The sequence below is a fragment of the Dipteris shenzhenensis genome, chromosome 24 (genome assembly GCF_047967505.1).
Source record: "Dipteris shenzhenensis isolate YYH24624 ecotype China chromosome 24, Dip_SZ_1.0, whole genome shotgun sequence".
NCBI lineage: Eukaryota > Viridiplantae > Streptophyta > Polypodiopsida > Gleicheniales > Dipteridaceae > Dipteris > Dipteris shenzhenensis.
Genome location: NC_141619.1, coordinates 30948960 through 30964954, shown reverse-complemented (window position 1 = coordinate 30964954; position 15995 = coordinate 30948960). Strand labels below are relative to the sequence as shown.

The following is a 15995-nucleotide window of genomic DNA, read 5'->3' as shown; positions in this document are numbered from 1 at the left end:
CTCCCATGAGTATTTCCAGCTGGTTCAAACACTGCAATTTTGAAGTAATTGACATTTTGCTACTTCCATATCATAGCAGGTATGTGGGTGACTACTTCTTTTAAGATTCTTCTTTAATATTGGGAACTCTTGTAACCTTTCATTTTCTTATGCTTTTTTCCTTATGCAGTGACCACTGGAGTTTTGTGTCTATTGACATCCAGCAGAAGCAATGCTTTCTATTCAACTCTCTAAAAAACACACACAGAGAGCTGAAATTGTAAGTGCTGTGTGTGCTTTTTGAACTTAAAACTTCATTATTTTGATACCATACTAACTAAATTATACATATTGCAGTTGTATTAGAAGGCTATTAGATGCATTGGATCATTGTCCTCCAAATGTCTCTCTGTTGGATTCAATAGAGCCAATAAGTCTAGAGGTAAAAAGTCTATTAAATGCTATGTCTTTGAACTTATTGAATAATTTTGTTTTGTGCTGATGCTCACAGTTTCTAACATTTTTTTCTAACTGTACAGACACCACAACAAAATGATTCAAGTAGTTGTGGATGGAGGGTGCTGATAAATGCAAAATATATACTTTCAAGCTACTTTGAAAAGGAACAGCCAGATCTGGTAAGGAAAAATACTTTTCATTTAGCTTGAAGATAATTCATAATGATACAAAGTGTTCTAAATTATCCTCTGCCATTGCAGATGAAAGAGGATAGCTTCAGCCCCAACTATGTACATAATTTTAGAGCTCATACAATTTGGAGGTTTTTGAGCTATGCCTCTCCCAAACCTATTGTAGCAGCTACTGTGGAGCTGGGTGAAAGCTCTAAAGTACAAGAAGGTGTCATACACCTTGATCCCACATATGAAGCACCTAATGTTGAGGACCAGAAGCCACAGGAGCAATCACAGAGTGCTGAGGAGGAGCAGACACAGGAGCAAAGACCTGCTGCTGATGTTGAGGAGAAGGTGGAGAAGCAGCAAAGAGAGGCTTCTGGGGCAGTGGAGGAGACAGGATGGAGCACGGACAGGATGGAGCAGCAGAGAGAAGATCCTCCAGAAAATGTAGAGCTTGAAACTGTACATAAATAGAAAATGGATGTTAGAAATATGTTCTACAGATTCAACTAAACAATTCTGTACAAAATCTTACTTGATTGAATACAAAACCTTTCTTTATGGAGTCTGTGTTATCTCAATTTTAAAATTTTCTATGTCTTTGCATTTAACTGAGCTCTCTCTTCTTCTGAGTAACTGCAAAAAAGCAATATGAATTAGAGTGGTAAATTAAACTAATAGCAATGCTTATAGAGACTAGGATAAATCAGATGGTGTACCTTTCTGTTCTTGTAGATAAATAAAAAGTCGTTTAAGATAGAACCTTCAGTCTCAAACAGAATGTCACTGCGCAATTGAGCTAGGGAGCAACATTCTCTTAACGAGATATTGGCTACCACATCACCATTCTCAACAACATCAATATCAATAAGTTTTTTTTGTGCACCAAAAGACTCTTCATCTTGGTCCATTGGGACAAGCTTTGTGCCTAGCATTCGACTGCGCTTGTAATAAAAAGAGAAAATAAAATTTTGTGATGCAACCATGTACTTCAGTTGCATAGAAGGTTGGACCACCTCACAAAACACTGAACTACATGTCTTCTTATCCCAACCTTTATCCAAAAATTGTGGCATGCATGCCGAATTTGTTGCTTTAACTGTGAACATTGTTTTTGAAACCTTTACTGGAAAGGTATTAAACAAGTCTACAAAAACTGTGAGAGGCATGCACAAAGAAATTTTTACTATCCTAGTGGCAATATTGGGCCTCAGAGCTTTCTGTACTTCTGTAAAAAGCTTCGCCCTATATGCCTCTGTAACACTAGAATGTGGGTGAGGCCAATCCACCGAATTCCATGCCGGAAGGTCTTGTTTTATTAATACACCATGTGTGTTAGCTTTGTCCAGCAACCGATAAAAATGATCAGTAAAAAATATACCCGATTGAGCTAGCTCTGTTGCACATCGACCTTGGTATTGTTGTTCTCCTATCGATCCATGCAGAACATCTATAAATCCCAGAATACAATCGATGTTTTGCCATGTCTCATACGATGAAGGATATAAATCTGAAATAAAACAACACAAGAATGTCAATAAGTTAAGAGAGAAAGCTTCATCTTAAAAATCCATACACCTCATGAAGAAAAAAACCACAATAGAAAAATATACAATTAGGCCTGTGTTGCGGAAGATTTTTTGGATAGTCTCGCAAGACAAGTTCTTTATGCATGTACACGTGCTGAATCAAAACTTCTTTCACGGATATCTTCCCTTTGGTGATTTTAAAATCTCGTACTCTTCCCTTCCACGATGCCAAGAAAATGTTTTTTGTCTGGGGTCTTTTTCTTTTGCTAGGTTGCATGAGCACCCATGCTCCTTTCGAAACACTAAACCTTTCCCAAGTTCCTTCTGTTTTGACTATACTTGAATTCTCTACTGACGAAATAGAAGAAGTAGGTCGACGGGGTAAGGATGTTTGGTATAATTCTGCCTTCGTAGCATTATCATCCACAGAGCATCTTCCACAAGAACGGCCGTGGTTTTGGTTCACCATGGAGATTTTCTGAATCTGTAACAATATCAAAGTAATGTAACTAAGATAACAATTTGAAGTTTCAAGAAAGAGAAAGTGGGCAAACAGACAGTTGACGAGAAACATCTTACTCTACGCCAAACAGGATCAAGGGAGCAGTTTTGGAAAAGAAAGGCTGTTGCACAATGAGGCAATGGTGTAGAATGGTAGACCTTTCGCACGAAAGGCGGCACAACATTTGAAAATTCAAAGGAAGGTGGAAGCGGGAAGGATCTTGTCAGATAAAATGTCAGTTTAGATTCTATCTTCTTGTCCAAAGATCTTCTAAGAATAAAAAACCAATCTCCTCATTAATGTAGCACGCTTGTACTTACATAAAGTATTGTTTCTTTTTTCTATTTTCTTTTATTTTCGTGAATTTTCAACATTACGTTGGCCTTCTATTGATTGGTTGAGAGCTTATTTTTCCAAACCGTAAAAGGCCCCAAAATGAGCTCCCTTTTTTCCTAATGACGAAACAGGACGCAATCATTGATGCATGCATGGATGCGCTTATAATCTAATCCTCCAAGAGAGGTCACATGTTGCCTTGCCATATGTCTTGAGGTCGGTAATTTATTCTCCCTTGGAAGCATTTTACACAATAGCTTGCACGTGAACACCATAAATGAGAAAAAGCATTCGAGTAATTGACCCACTAGCATAATTCACCATGTTTGCAAAATAGACTTTAAAGCTTACTTGAGTAATGCATTCAAACTTGCATTGCTCCATCCATAGATGGTCTGCAAGTTTAGTAACTCAACGGAGGCATGTAGAACAGAGAATGTGCACCCCTCAAATAGTGGAGTCAATGATGCGGTAAAAAGATCGTCCTGCTTCATGCTATCATTCGTACCACATTTTGCGATGGTGGATACAAAGGGTTCATCCTCACTAGAGCTACTTGTTGAGTTGTAAATGTCAAAATGTCAAAACTCTGTAAAGCGTCTACAAGCACGTCTAACACTATGTCTGTACTGTGGAGCATATCTAAAACATAGTGTAGATGTGCTGATAGATGCGTGTTTAGACGTGCTGATAGACGTGTAGTTAGATGCACATTTAGACACATAGTTAGATGCGCAAACTGTGAGCTGATTTTTGAACCTACTTTTAGTGCACTTGCTTTTCTTCACATACTTTTAACGTTGTGTGGCTTGCTTTCCTATGAACATACACAGCTCCGAGCATCCACACTTATCTCTAAGCACCCACACTCATCTCCAAGCTTACACAATCATCCCTAAGCACACAAGAGAAGAGGGTGAACAAGGAAGAGAAGCAAGGGAGAAGAAAGAGAAGCAGAGGGTGAACAAGGAAGAGAAGAAAGAGAAGCAACTTTGAAGAAGGACAAGAAGCTTCGAGACCTCTATCCAAGGCAAGTCTCTTGACGGTTGATCTTCTTTGGAAGTTGCTCTCTTTGGATTCGTCCTTTCTCGTATGCAAGTTGAACATATGTTTTTTGTACTAGTGTGGTTGGGCGTATGTCCTTTTCAATTTCTTAGAAAAAGGTGTATGTCGGAGCGCATTTATAGATGCATCTATCTTTTGGAAAAATAGATAGCTGCACCTATAGACGCGTTGTTAGACGTGTTTATAGATGTGCTCCGACAGTCTTAGCTATTCTTCCCTTTCCCCTTCCTTTTGCTTCTCTTTTCCCTCCCCCTTCCCCTTCCACTTCCACTTCCAAGAAAAGGATTGCATATTGAATGATGGAAATAAGTGATTGCATGAATGAAGAAAGGGATTGCATGAATGATGGAAAGAGATTGCATGATTGAAGAAAGGGATTGCATGGATGATGGAAAGGGAAAGCATGATTGAAAAGAGGGATTGCATTTGTGAGAAAATAAGGGATTGCGTTCTCTTTTTCTCTCCTTTCTCCTCTCTTTCCTTCTCTTTTCTCCTCTCTTTTTCTCTCTTATCTCCTTTCTTTTTTCTCCTCTCTTTTCCTCTCTTTTCTCCTCTCTTTCCTTCTCTCTATTTTCCTCTCTTTTATCAGGCTCTCTTTCCTTCACTTTGTCTCTCTTTTTTCTTCTCACTTTTATCCTCTCTTTCCTTCTCTTTTTGTGGTAATTTTTCTCTCTTATCTCCTCTCTTTTTCTCTCTTTTTTTCTCCTCTCTTTTCCTCTATTTTTCTCCCTTTTCTCCTCTCTTTCTTTCTCTCGATTTTCCTCTATTTTATCCCCTCCTTCCTTCACCTTGTCTCTCTTTTTCCTTCTCTCTTTTATCCTCTCTTTCCTTCTCTTTTCGTGGTAATTTTCCTATTATCTCCTCTCTTTCTTTCTCTTTTTGTCTCTTTTCTCATCTCTTTCCTTCTTTCTTTTTCTCTCTGTCCCTCCTCTCTTTTCTCTCTTATCTCATTTATTTTTTCTCCTCTCTTTTCCTCTCTTTTGCATCTCGTGACAAGGGCATGCTCGATGGTAATCTTCTACTTTTCTTTTGTTCAGTTCATCACGTGGCCAGGATCTTCAGCCTCACCTGATCTTCGAGATGCCATCTTTTGAGGTTATATAACATTTTGGGGCACCCTCCCACTCCTACGGAGTTATACACATACATGACGGGTACTACAAACACCACCCAGGAGTCGGTATCATAGACTCCAAACCACCCCAATCTGACACCAGCTGAGATTACCCTATCAGAGTCAAGATAGCCCAGTCGGCTACAAAGCCGAGCCCCTTCTCCCCCCTACAGTTAAGAGGTCCTTCTGCCTCGCAGAGCCGTCGGCGTACTCCCGTGCCATCGAGAGTCACTTCTCCAGCTATGAGTGGCCAGGGTACTCTCGTGCAGTCGAGAGTCACTTCTCCAGCTATGAGCGGCCAACGTACCAGCTCGACACGACAAGGCAGCAAGGGTAGTAATAGCAGGGAGAGCGGTGGGGGATGAATGGCAGCCTATTTAGGAGGGATGCTAGTGGGGACAGGGATGATTCAGATGATGTAGATGTGCTAGAGGCTGATGGTACGATTTACTATGACATCACTCAGACAGGAGGCATCTTAATGGATGCACGGGGGAAGGACATCATGGCCTTCATGCGTTCTGTAATTGCTAACAACTATAGAGATTGCTTTATTTACTACAAAGACCATCCAAAAAAGTTGGCTGATGGTTGTTCAACCACACAAAATTCTGCTTTTATTTAAAAAAAAAAGATTTTGTAGAGCATCTATAAGCACGTCTACAAACGTGTTTATATACGCGTCTGTCTGTAGAGCATCTATACGAGCATCTATAAGAGTGTCTATAAATGTGTCTGTCTATTTTTTAAAAATTTCTAGTAGGGCGTCTATTTGCACATCTATAGGCATGTCTGGCTCTTATATAGATGCTATAGATGCGCGGATAGATGCGCAAATAGACGTGCCCATAAGTTTTTTTTTACTTAAGGAAACACGTCTGTGTGTGCGTCTGTAGGTGCTTTGTCTTGTTGTGGTAGAGAGCATTTTGGTACCATCTGCTTTAAAATATTTTTGAAAGGGTTTCCTTAGATAATGCATGGGATTTAACTATCACTATATATGTACGATTAAGTGCACTTTTGAATATTGATCCTAAGTGATGACGTACTGATTCCCTATGTACCAATAACAAGTCTTGAAGATGAATGTGCCTTACAGAATTCAGAAGCTGAGGACGAGTATGCTATTGAAGCCATTGCTTGGAAAAAATAAAAGAATTACAATCCAAAAATCTATTTGCCAGAAAAGTCAATTTGCTTATTAAAAAAAGGGCGTTTGCCAAAAAATCTGGTTCATCTGAAAACGGATGTTTTTCTATTGAAAGGGCTTTATGCCAACCAAATGTGCTTTATGCCTGCCTAATGGGCTTTATGCCTGCCAAATGGGCTTTATGCCTATCTAACAGTATGTATGCTTATCGATGAAAAGATCATTGTTTACTGAGACTATAAAAGGTAAAAAAAGTCAAATAAAGCAAAAACCCTGGGGCGCCAACTCCCTCTAATAAGAAAACCTATCAAAATCTTGAGTATGAGATGAATTTAACAATGTGCCATGAGTAGAAATGATTCAAATTAACATGGTTGTGTTCTACGCTAAAATATCTTCAAATATGTCTTTACATCTTGAAATTCGGATAACACATGAAAAAGTTACCTTAATTTGAAAGGAAATGGGTTTTCATATTTTAGTGTATTTTTTGTTTTACCCCCCCTCATCCAAAAGACCCCCCCCCTTGGGCCTCACATATTATGAAAAATATGTATAAATCTTAAAATCTTGCATATTTTTCAAGGTATATATCTTATATTTTGTAGGAAGGGGGACATGAAATTTTCATATTCTTCCCTTGCATATTTAAAAATTTTAAAGAAAATCCATGCATATTATATATGGACCATGTCCCCCTATACCCTAGATTTTGGATGAAAGTAGTAACATATTACATATTGAATTGGTGCCCCAGGGCAAAAACAAAGGAAAGTTGACATTGACACTTTGCATAAAACTACTGGTCTAGGAGATATCATTTATAAAACCTTCATTGCTTTAGTTATTTTTTGTTCTCTTTACTAAGCTATGCATGACTTCTACAAGGACATCAAAGTGATTCTTTTAAAACTATAAAAGTAGCCCTCTTGATAGATTTTTTCTCTTTTAAGAAAAAAAAGGTGAGCCTGGCATTCAAAACAACAATAATTGACCCAAACAAATCAATTGATAACATCTTGCACAAACAGAACCTAAGCCGTGTCATGCATTATGGTTACACACCAAGCGATTGTTTATTTGATGCAGTCATGTAGCTGTTGAAAAATGGAATGACCTCTAAATAAGACCTCTGAATAACTACGGACTATAACAATCCAAAATTTTATTTCGAACTTGCACAACAATGACCAGCATGCAATAAACTATTTCAACACATATTTGGATTTGAACATCATACGTGAACAACATGGATTTAAAACACACGACGAATACCTTACACAAATGAGTGTTTTGATATCACACGGTGGTCTTTGAGGAGATAGATTTGCCATTACATGGCTTTCAAAGTTCCTCTTAAGACCACTTCAAGTTTTGTCATATGCAACGGGAAAGATATAACGTATGTAGTGTGGCAACAATGAAAACGTATCGACCCCATTATGGATCTTGTATGATGACAGTTCTATACACCCTTACTACTTTGAGCCAATTATTGAAACGACAACTCAATCTGATGATGAAGTTGTAGTTCCCACGGCAACCACAGACCCAAATCTTGCACCTAGTGTTGAAAATCAACACCCAATTAATGTTGTCTTGCATTATCAACTCAACTCGGTGATTGTTTATTTGATACAATAAAGTACTTAGTCAATACTATTGGACTCTAATATTATCAATGTTACTTCAGCCTGAATTCTTATAACATTTCTCTCTTTTGATGCATGTTCTTGATGCAAATAAGATTCAAAATCATTAGTAGAGATGCCACATGGGATGCAAGATCAAGGGTTGATATTTCATAAATTGTAGTCCATGACACAATATTATTTAGGTTGCAATCAAGGCTGAGTTATGAGCTCTTGTGAGCATAGTCTTATTCATGTATTTGTTGGGCTTCAATTCTCAAAAGACTCAAATATTTGCACATCACCAAGGTAATAATAAAACACTACCCCTTATATTTGTAGGGAGGATCGGGTCTTGATGGACCCTGTGTTGTGTCTCATGTTTATATTTTTTTCGTTCTTTTTATTTCTCTTTATGATATTCTCATTAAACGATAGGATCCAAGTTTAAGATTGTAGTTATGTGTTCCATGATTAAAAAAAGAACTTTGAAATATAGAGCTATCACTGACAGTAAGGGGGTCTCTCAAGGTTAAGTAGAGGCTATCCCCTATGAAGTAACCTTGCATTTTTTCAACTACATGGATAAAGAAATTGTCGTGAAATTTCTTTTTGATAGAGCCTCATAAGCCCAAGCGAGTGCTTTTGTGCATACATGCACTCTTTTTTATATAAGTGAGGTTTGATTTTATATTCCTTTACCTTGGAACTTGTATGTATACATGTGTAAGGTTAACTTGTATGTATACATGTGTGTGTATACATATACGAGTCAAGGTATCAAAAACTTGGGACTCATAGACGATGATGATAGAGGTCTTCCGCACTTAGGCGAGGCCGGTATGTTCAGCTTTTCGCAGAACACCTTCTTCGACCATCCTTCGTCCACATCCCTTGCGTTCAGCAATGGGTAGTCCAGGTACCCTTTCACCTGATCGTGCGTGTAGAACGTTTCCCTGTCGTATTGATTCAGTTTCGCCCCGATGGCAAAACGTAGCGGAAGATCTGGATTGGAAATGAAACAGCCGCCCATACGAGATCAAATCGGCTGTACCCGTCCTTATTGCCTCCATACCAGACTCCTTGGTATAGCCCCCACTGCTCATCACCACTCCCTTGAATGCTTTGCTGAACACCAAGCAGTCGTCCATCGTCTGCTTCACTCCTTGGTTTGTGTATCGAGGCTCCGTCAAGTGTAGGTACGCCAGGTCGAGCTTATTGAGTTCTTCTATGAGATAGAGACCCAGAGCTTTGGGATCCTTATCTGTTGCTCCTAAGTGGTCAATTATGGGAGAAATCCTTATAGCCGTGCGCTTGTGCCCTATCTCTTCGGCCACAGCAGACACCACTTGCAAGCCGAACTTGCAACGGTTCTCGATGGAGCCGCCAAATGAATCGGTGCGGTCGTTGATCCCGTCTTTGAAAAACTGGTCGAGCAGATATCCGTGAGCAGCATGAATTTCCACCCCATCGAATCCTGAAAGATCAGAGGACATTTGGACTAACGCAAGCTAAAGTGATTCAACGGCGCACTCTTCACAAATTGCAGGCCGTTCAGAAGGGATCATTGGTACCTGCACGGCGAGCATTTCTAGCCGCTTTTTGAAACAGCTTCACGATACCAGGGATTTCATCTTCTTTTAGAGCTCGTGGTTCGGAGTATTCGTCCATAACTCCGTCTGGAAGTCTAATGGAGAATTCTCGAGGGACTTTTCTGCTGGTGCAGGAAACTGGATGACATCCGTTGGGCTGGTAGACTGCATCATGAGCAAACAACCCAAATATCAGCAACAAATCAGAATGACGGAAAATAATATACCTCCCTTTTTTATCTACCATGCATTTGAAGGATACGTTCAAGCAAGATCGATTAGAAAGAAAGCAACTAGCAATTACATGTGTGAGATGCACGACCCACGTGCCAAAGCTGGCCGAAGATGATGCCGCCCTTGTCATGAACCGCTTGCACAACTTTCTTCCACGCTTGTACTTGCTCTTCGGTCCAAATGCCTGGAGAGTGAGGAAACCTGACGTCCAAAGCGAAAACTCGATTAGAGATGCGCCTACAACATCAACCCACACGAAAAGAACATCCTCGACATTGTTCAGGCGCTCGGTCGCTTAATGGAACAATGGCTACCTAATGGCTTCCTCGGCGACTGCAATAGCTTCAGCAATCAACAAACCACCGCAGGTAGCTCTTAGGGAATAGAAATCGATAAGGGCACGTTGAGGGTCGTAATTGAGCGCCCGGCAGCGTGTGACAGGAGCCAAAACGATTCTGCGCAGCAAGAGAGTAGACATCAAGGTCGAGACTAAGCATACAAGATCATCTCGTGTGCCAAAGGCTATACAAAAGGAAGATGAAAAGAAGAACCGCAAGAACGATGGGACAATACGATCACGTACCTGTGGGAGAGGTGAATATTGCCGAGCTTCAGAGGAGACAGAAGCGTGTTGGAAACATACTCCTCGGGGCGAGAGGTTTGGATTGCTTTTCGCATGCTCATGGACGTGAGCGAGAGATCTTTGGATATAGACTAGAGCTGGATGGAGGATGGAAAATCCAACAACGAAAAGCTTGAAGGTTGCTCTGGTGTAGCAGACTGCAAGTGATCTGTCGGGCGAGGCTAATGAAACGTTTAGGAGAGGATCGTATACACATGCAAGTGGCAGAGGCCGTTATGATCAGCTTGGTGTTTGTGGAGAAAGGGATCTGGCGGTTTGAAGGATTGAACTCGAAGGATGCTTCGGTGGAAAGTCCGACATTCGACGTGAAATCAACGAGGGGTGCGATAATTTCACCCTGGCGGCTTCAAACATGAATTATGTGGTCGTCCAAAACAACACAACAATTTCAAAGGATGCTCCTCTAATATGTGAGTTACAAATTTGGAGATAGAACGGCTGTCAGCCAGGCCAGCCCGTCGACGCTACAACTAATTATGGAATAACGACGTAACGGCGGGTATTCTCTAAATGCGGCTCCCTACCAGCAACTTTGCCTGTTTTGCGTAAAGCTGCCAACCAAGTAGAGGCAGTCTTAACAGTGCTTTTCGAGGAGGCGTGTTGTCATGAGAGCATTACAAGGGACCTTACGACGACAAGGCTTACGTAGGAGACGCAGTCGTAACTAAACCACTCTGAACTTACTGAGTACCTTACGAATTATCATTGGACTCCAAGTAACTATCGAGCTCGCATCGTGCAAGTCTTGGGACCACGAATTATCATTGGACTCCAAGTAACTATCGAGCTCGCATCGTGCAAGTCTTGGGACCACTCCAACACTTGGCACTTTAGAAAAACTAGATCCAGGGAGGCAGCCGCTCGAGTGTGGAAGTGAATGCTAGAGTGTGGAAGTGAATGACGAGTTGATGTTTGAGGGTGATATTCGAAGACTTTCAACTCGAGAAGTATTAATTTTGAAATCAAGAAGGCACGATAACATCAACAAGGGTGCATAACTCCAAGTAACTATCCCCAGCTCACATCGTGCAAGTCTTGGGACCACTCCAATACTTGGCACTTTAGAAAAACTAGATCCGGGCAGGTAGCCGTTAGAGTGTGGAAGTGAATAACGAGTCGATGTTTGAGGGTGATATACGAAGACTTTCAACTCGAGGAGTAGTAATTTTGAAATTCAAAAGGCACGATAACATCAACAAGGGTGCATATTTGCACAAAAGCACTGGATTCTGCTTATGAGGCTCTATCAGTTAAGGCTCTATCGAAAAGAAATTGAATGGTAATTTATGCATCCGTTTAGTTGAAACTAGAATGTTGCTAAGTATATTGTAAGTAGCTGATAATAGGCCAATTGATCTATGGCTTAGAACGTGCCACATGGTTGCTAAGATTTTAGAGTTTCATAAAATGCTCTAGTGCTGGCCAAGTAAAAATTCAAGATTACTTCAAAGCGGATAGCCTCTACTTAACCTTGAGAGACCTACTTATTGTCACAGATAGCTCTCTATATGTCAAAGTTCTTTTTTTTGTCATGGAGCACATAACCATAATCTTAAACTAAGACTTGGATCCTACAGTTTAACGAAAATATCATAAAGATTTAAAAAAAGAATAGATAAATAATTAATGTAAGGGTCCATGAAGACCCAATCCTCCCTGCAAATGTTAGGGGTAGTGTTTTATTATTACCTTGATGATGTGCAAAGATTTGTGCCTTTTGGGAATTGAAGCCCAATGAATACATGAATAAGACTATGCTCACAAGAGCTCATAACTTATCCTTGGTTAACAACCTAAATAATAATATTGTGCCATGGACTATGACCATATGAAATATCATTCTTCAATCTTGCATCCCATGAGAGTCATCTTTGGACAATAAACCGTAAAACACGCTGTCACTAAACAATGTGTAAAGACTTATCGATGATGATGTCTTACTAATTAAAGATATATTTGCACCATTAAGGCCCAAGGTCATTGTTTGCTTGGGTGAAGCCATTTTTGGTCCCCCCTCCTCCTCATCCAGTCCACTGCTCACCACTCTAAAATTCATAAGGTCATTTTATTCCAATCATTAGAAAATGAAATTCTTGCTCTTGTGGAATCCCTTTATTCCTTTGATCGAGCCCCCCACATCTGCATGTCACCACCTTGAATGACATGCATACCTCTGGCCTCTATATGGCTATGCTCTATGGACAAACTGTTCTGTTCATGTTCCAAAACAAGGAAACGTAAGGACATGCAGTACATACAATACACTGTAACATCAAAGCCTTTGCATCGAGAACATGCATCAAAGAGAGAAATGATGTAAGAATTCAAGCTGAAGCAACATCGATAATATTAGAGTCCAACATTATCGACTAAGTACTTTATTGTATCAAATAAACAATTACTCGGGCTGTGTTGATAATGCAGGATAGTGTCAATTGAGTGTTGGTTTTTAACACTAAGTGCGAGATCTGGGTCTGTAGTTGTTGCTACGAGAATTATAAATTCATCATCAAATTGGGTTGTAGTTTTAACAATTGGCTCAAAGCGGCAGTAAGGGTGTATAGAACTATTCATCATATAGGATCTGTAAAGGGGTCGATATGTTGTCATTACCACACTGCGTACATATCTTTCCAGTTGCAGATGATCACAGTTGAATTGGTCTTTGAAGTCACTTTAAAAGCCATGAAATGGCAAATCTATCTCCCCAAAGACCATCGCATGATATCGAAACACTCATTCATATAAGGTATTCGTCGTGCATTTTAACTCCACGTTGTACACGTATGAAGCTCAAATCCAAATATGTGTTGAAAGAGTTTATTGTGTGCTAGTCATTATTGTGGAAGTTTGAAACTTTTGTAGCTCCATTTTCTGGTGAAAGATTTTATCTTCATCTGCTACTCACAATTTGCAAAGGATGCAAGTCCTTTGGTGATCTATGCACGTACATTCAAAGCCACTTGCATCGCTAGAGGTGTATTGGAAGATGATTCAGAATGAATTTCGAGTGGATTTCTTGCTTAGAAGATGCTTCCCTTATACAAAATCCATTACAAATGAGGTGCCATTTTGTGATCTTATTACTCTTTTGTGAGCCTTCCAACCCAAGGTTTCCATGGGATACATTTAGGGAACAAATGATAGAGGATTTTATTTATTCTTTACCAAGGATTACAAGAGCATCATATACTGATATTTAAAGCATGTAGAATGCAAGCTCTACTACACATAGAACGGCTTCTTCATGACAAGGGTAAAAGTTTGAGTGATTTCAATGGAATGAATCAGCTTCATGAAAGAGATCTCAAAGCTATATAAGCAAATACACTACTTTTATAAGAGAAAGCTTTTGATCCATTGCAACAAGCAATCATATCAGAATCCATGAAATCATCATTAACAGATAGTTAAAGAATCACTTTTCAGAAAATAATGCAAGCGGTCACGCATGATAAAGCTGGGGTTTTCTTGTTAGATGGTCCTGGTGGATCATGAGAGACCTACTTATATAATTTCTTGCTTGCTCATGAATATATGATCTAAAGGATTTGTTGCACTTGCCACGGCATCATTTGGAATAGCTTCCTTACTACTAGCAAATGGCCGTACTGCTCATAGTAGATTTAAAATACCTTTAAATCTAAGCAATACTTCAACATGCAACATTCTAGTACATAGTCATCTCACAACAGTATTAAGACAATGTAAGCTAATCATTTGGGATGAGGCTCCAATGTGTCATCGGCATGCCTTTGAAGCTTTAGACAAAACTTTGGAAGATGTTCAATTTAATAATAAGCCATTTGGAGGAAAAGTGATTCTATTGGGAGCCGGTGATTTCAAACAAATTCTGCCAGTTGTTGTAAAGGGAAGGCGTAAGGATATTGTTGACTCTACGCTATGTAGATCTTACATATGACAAATTATAGAGGTCTTGAAATCGGTTGGCAATGTATAAATCACAACAGATCATTCAGATGACTTCAAGCAATGGCTAATGAGCATTGGCAATGGAATTAATTGTACTCTGTATAACCCAATGCAAATATTACCAGTAGAGATGATGATGCAAAACTCTACCTTGGCTGATTTGTTTCAGTGGGTTTATTCTGATCTAATTGTCACCATATCGTATTCGGCCTACTTCTCTAATCGAGCTATTCTTGCTCCAAGAAATAGTGAGGTTGATGATGTCAATCCATGTGCCTTGGAAACAATGCCTGATGAGCTAAAAGAATATTTCACTACAAATTCAGTTCTAGAGATAGAACAAAATTCATTTCTTTACTCAACTAAATTCCTTAATTGAAGTCATAAGCAACAAAGGGCAAGAGAAAGTAAATTGGGATGAGGCTCCAATGTGTCATCGGCATGCCTTTGAAGCTTTAGACAGAACTTTGGAAGGTGTTCAATTTAATAATAAGCCATTTGGAGGAAAAGTGATTCTGTTGGGAGGTGATTTTAGACAAATTTTGCCAGTTGTTGTAAAGGGAAGGCATGAGGATATTGTTGACTCTACACTATGTAGATCTTACATATGGAAAATTACAGAGGTCTTGAAATCGGTTGGCAATGTACAAATCACAATAGACCATTCAGATGACTTCAAGCAATGGCTAATGAGCATTGGCAATGGAATTAATTGTACTCTGTATAACCCAATGCAAATATTACCAGCAGAGATGGTGATGTAAAACTCTACCTTGGTTGATTTGGTTCAATGGGTTTATTCTTATCTAACTGTCACCATATCATATTCGACCTACTTCTCTAATCGAGCTATTCTTGCTCCAGGAAATAGTGAGGTTGATGATGTCAATCCATGTGCCTTGGAAACAATGGCCAAACCATCAAAGGAAGTCGTTCAACACACTACATATTGGGTTTTAGTAACAAAGATCCCACACAAGCCTTGTTTAGACATTTGTCATGCTTTTGCTCATTCTGCATGGATGAAACATGGGATAAGTGCACCAATTTATCTCATGCAAGTCCATGGACCTTGAACAGTAGGCTGGATCAGCCCATCAATGGATAGACTGCATCACACATGGAGAAGGATTTTGTAACATATGCGATGGATAGAGACCAGCTGGCTTACATGCTTCAGATGGGTGACCATTTTGCAGTACTATGGTCCCCTACAAACACTACTACACACGCATCCTATTGCGACGTTTACGTACCGACGATTAGCGCCCGCTTAGCGTTAATCGTCGGTATAAAAATCGGGTGTCGTAAATCGTCGCTATATAGCGACTTTTAAGAATCGTCGCTATATAGCGACGTTAGTAATAGTCGCTATATAGCGACTATGAAAGGTCGCTATATAGCGACTTCTATTAAAGTCGCTATATAGCGACTTTTAAAGGTCGCTATATAGCGACACTGAGACTATATTATAGCGACGTTTTACAGAGAGGTTTTTTTTTTTTTTTAAGTCTTAAAATTTATTTTCTTCCAATGACAAAATTTTTTAAATTTTCATACATGTTTGAGCTCATAGAGAAATAAAAAATGAGAGCATGTACATCAAGCCTTTGAAGCTCATATATTCATGTCCAAGTTGGAGATGAGAAAAA

General features: G+C 39.5%; 2 pseudogenes; both read right to left on the bottom strand.

The window, feature by feature from the left end:
* Nucleotides 1–8713: 8713 nt before the first annotated feature.
* LOC147886482 (artemisinic aldehyde Delta(11(13)) reductase-like) lies at nt 8714–10490 on the bottom strand (annotated as a pseudogene).
* Nucleotides 10491–10884: 394 nt separating this feature from the next.
* The window catches only part of LOC147886481 (12-oxophytodienoate reductase 3-like), a 79432-nt pseudogene continuing 74321 nt past the window's right edge, over nt 10885–15995 (bottom strand).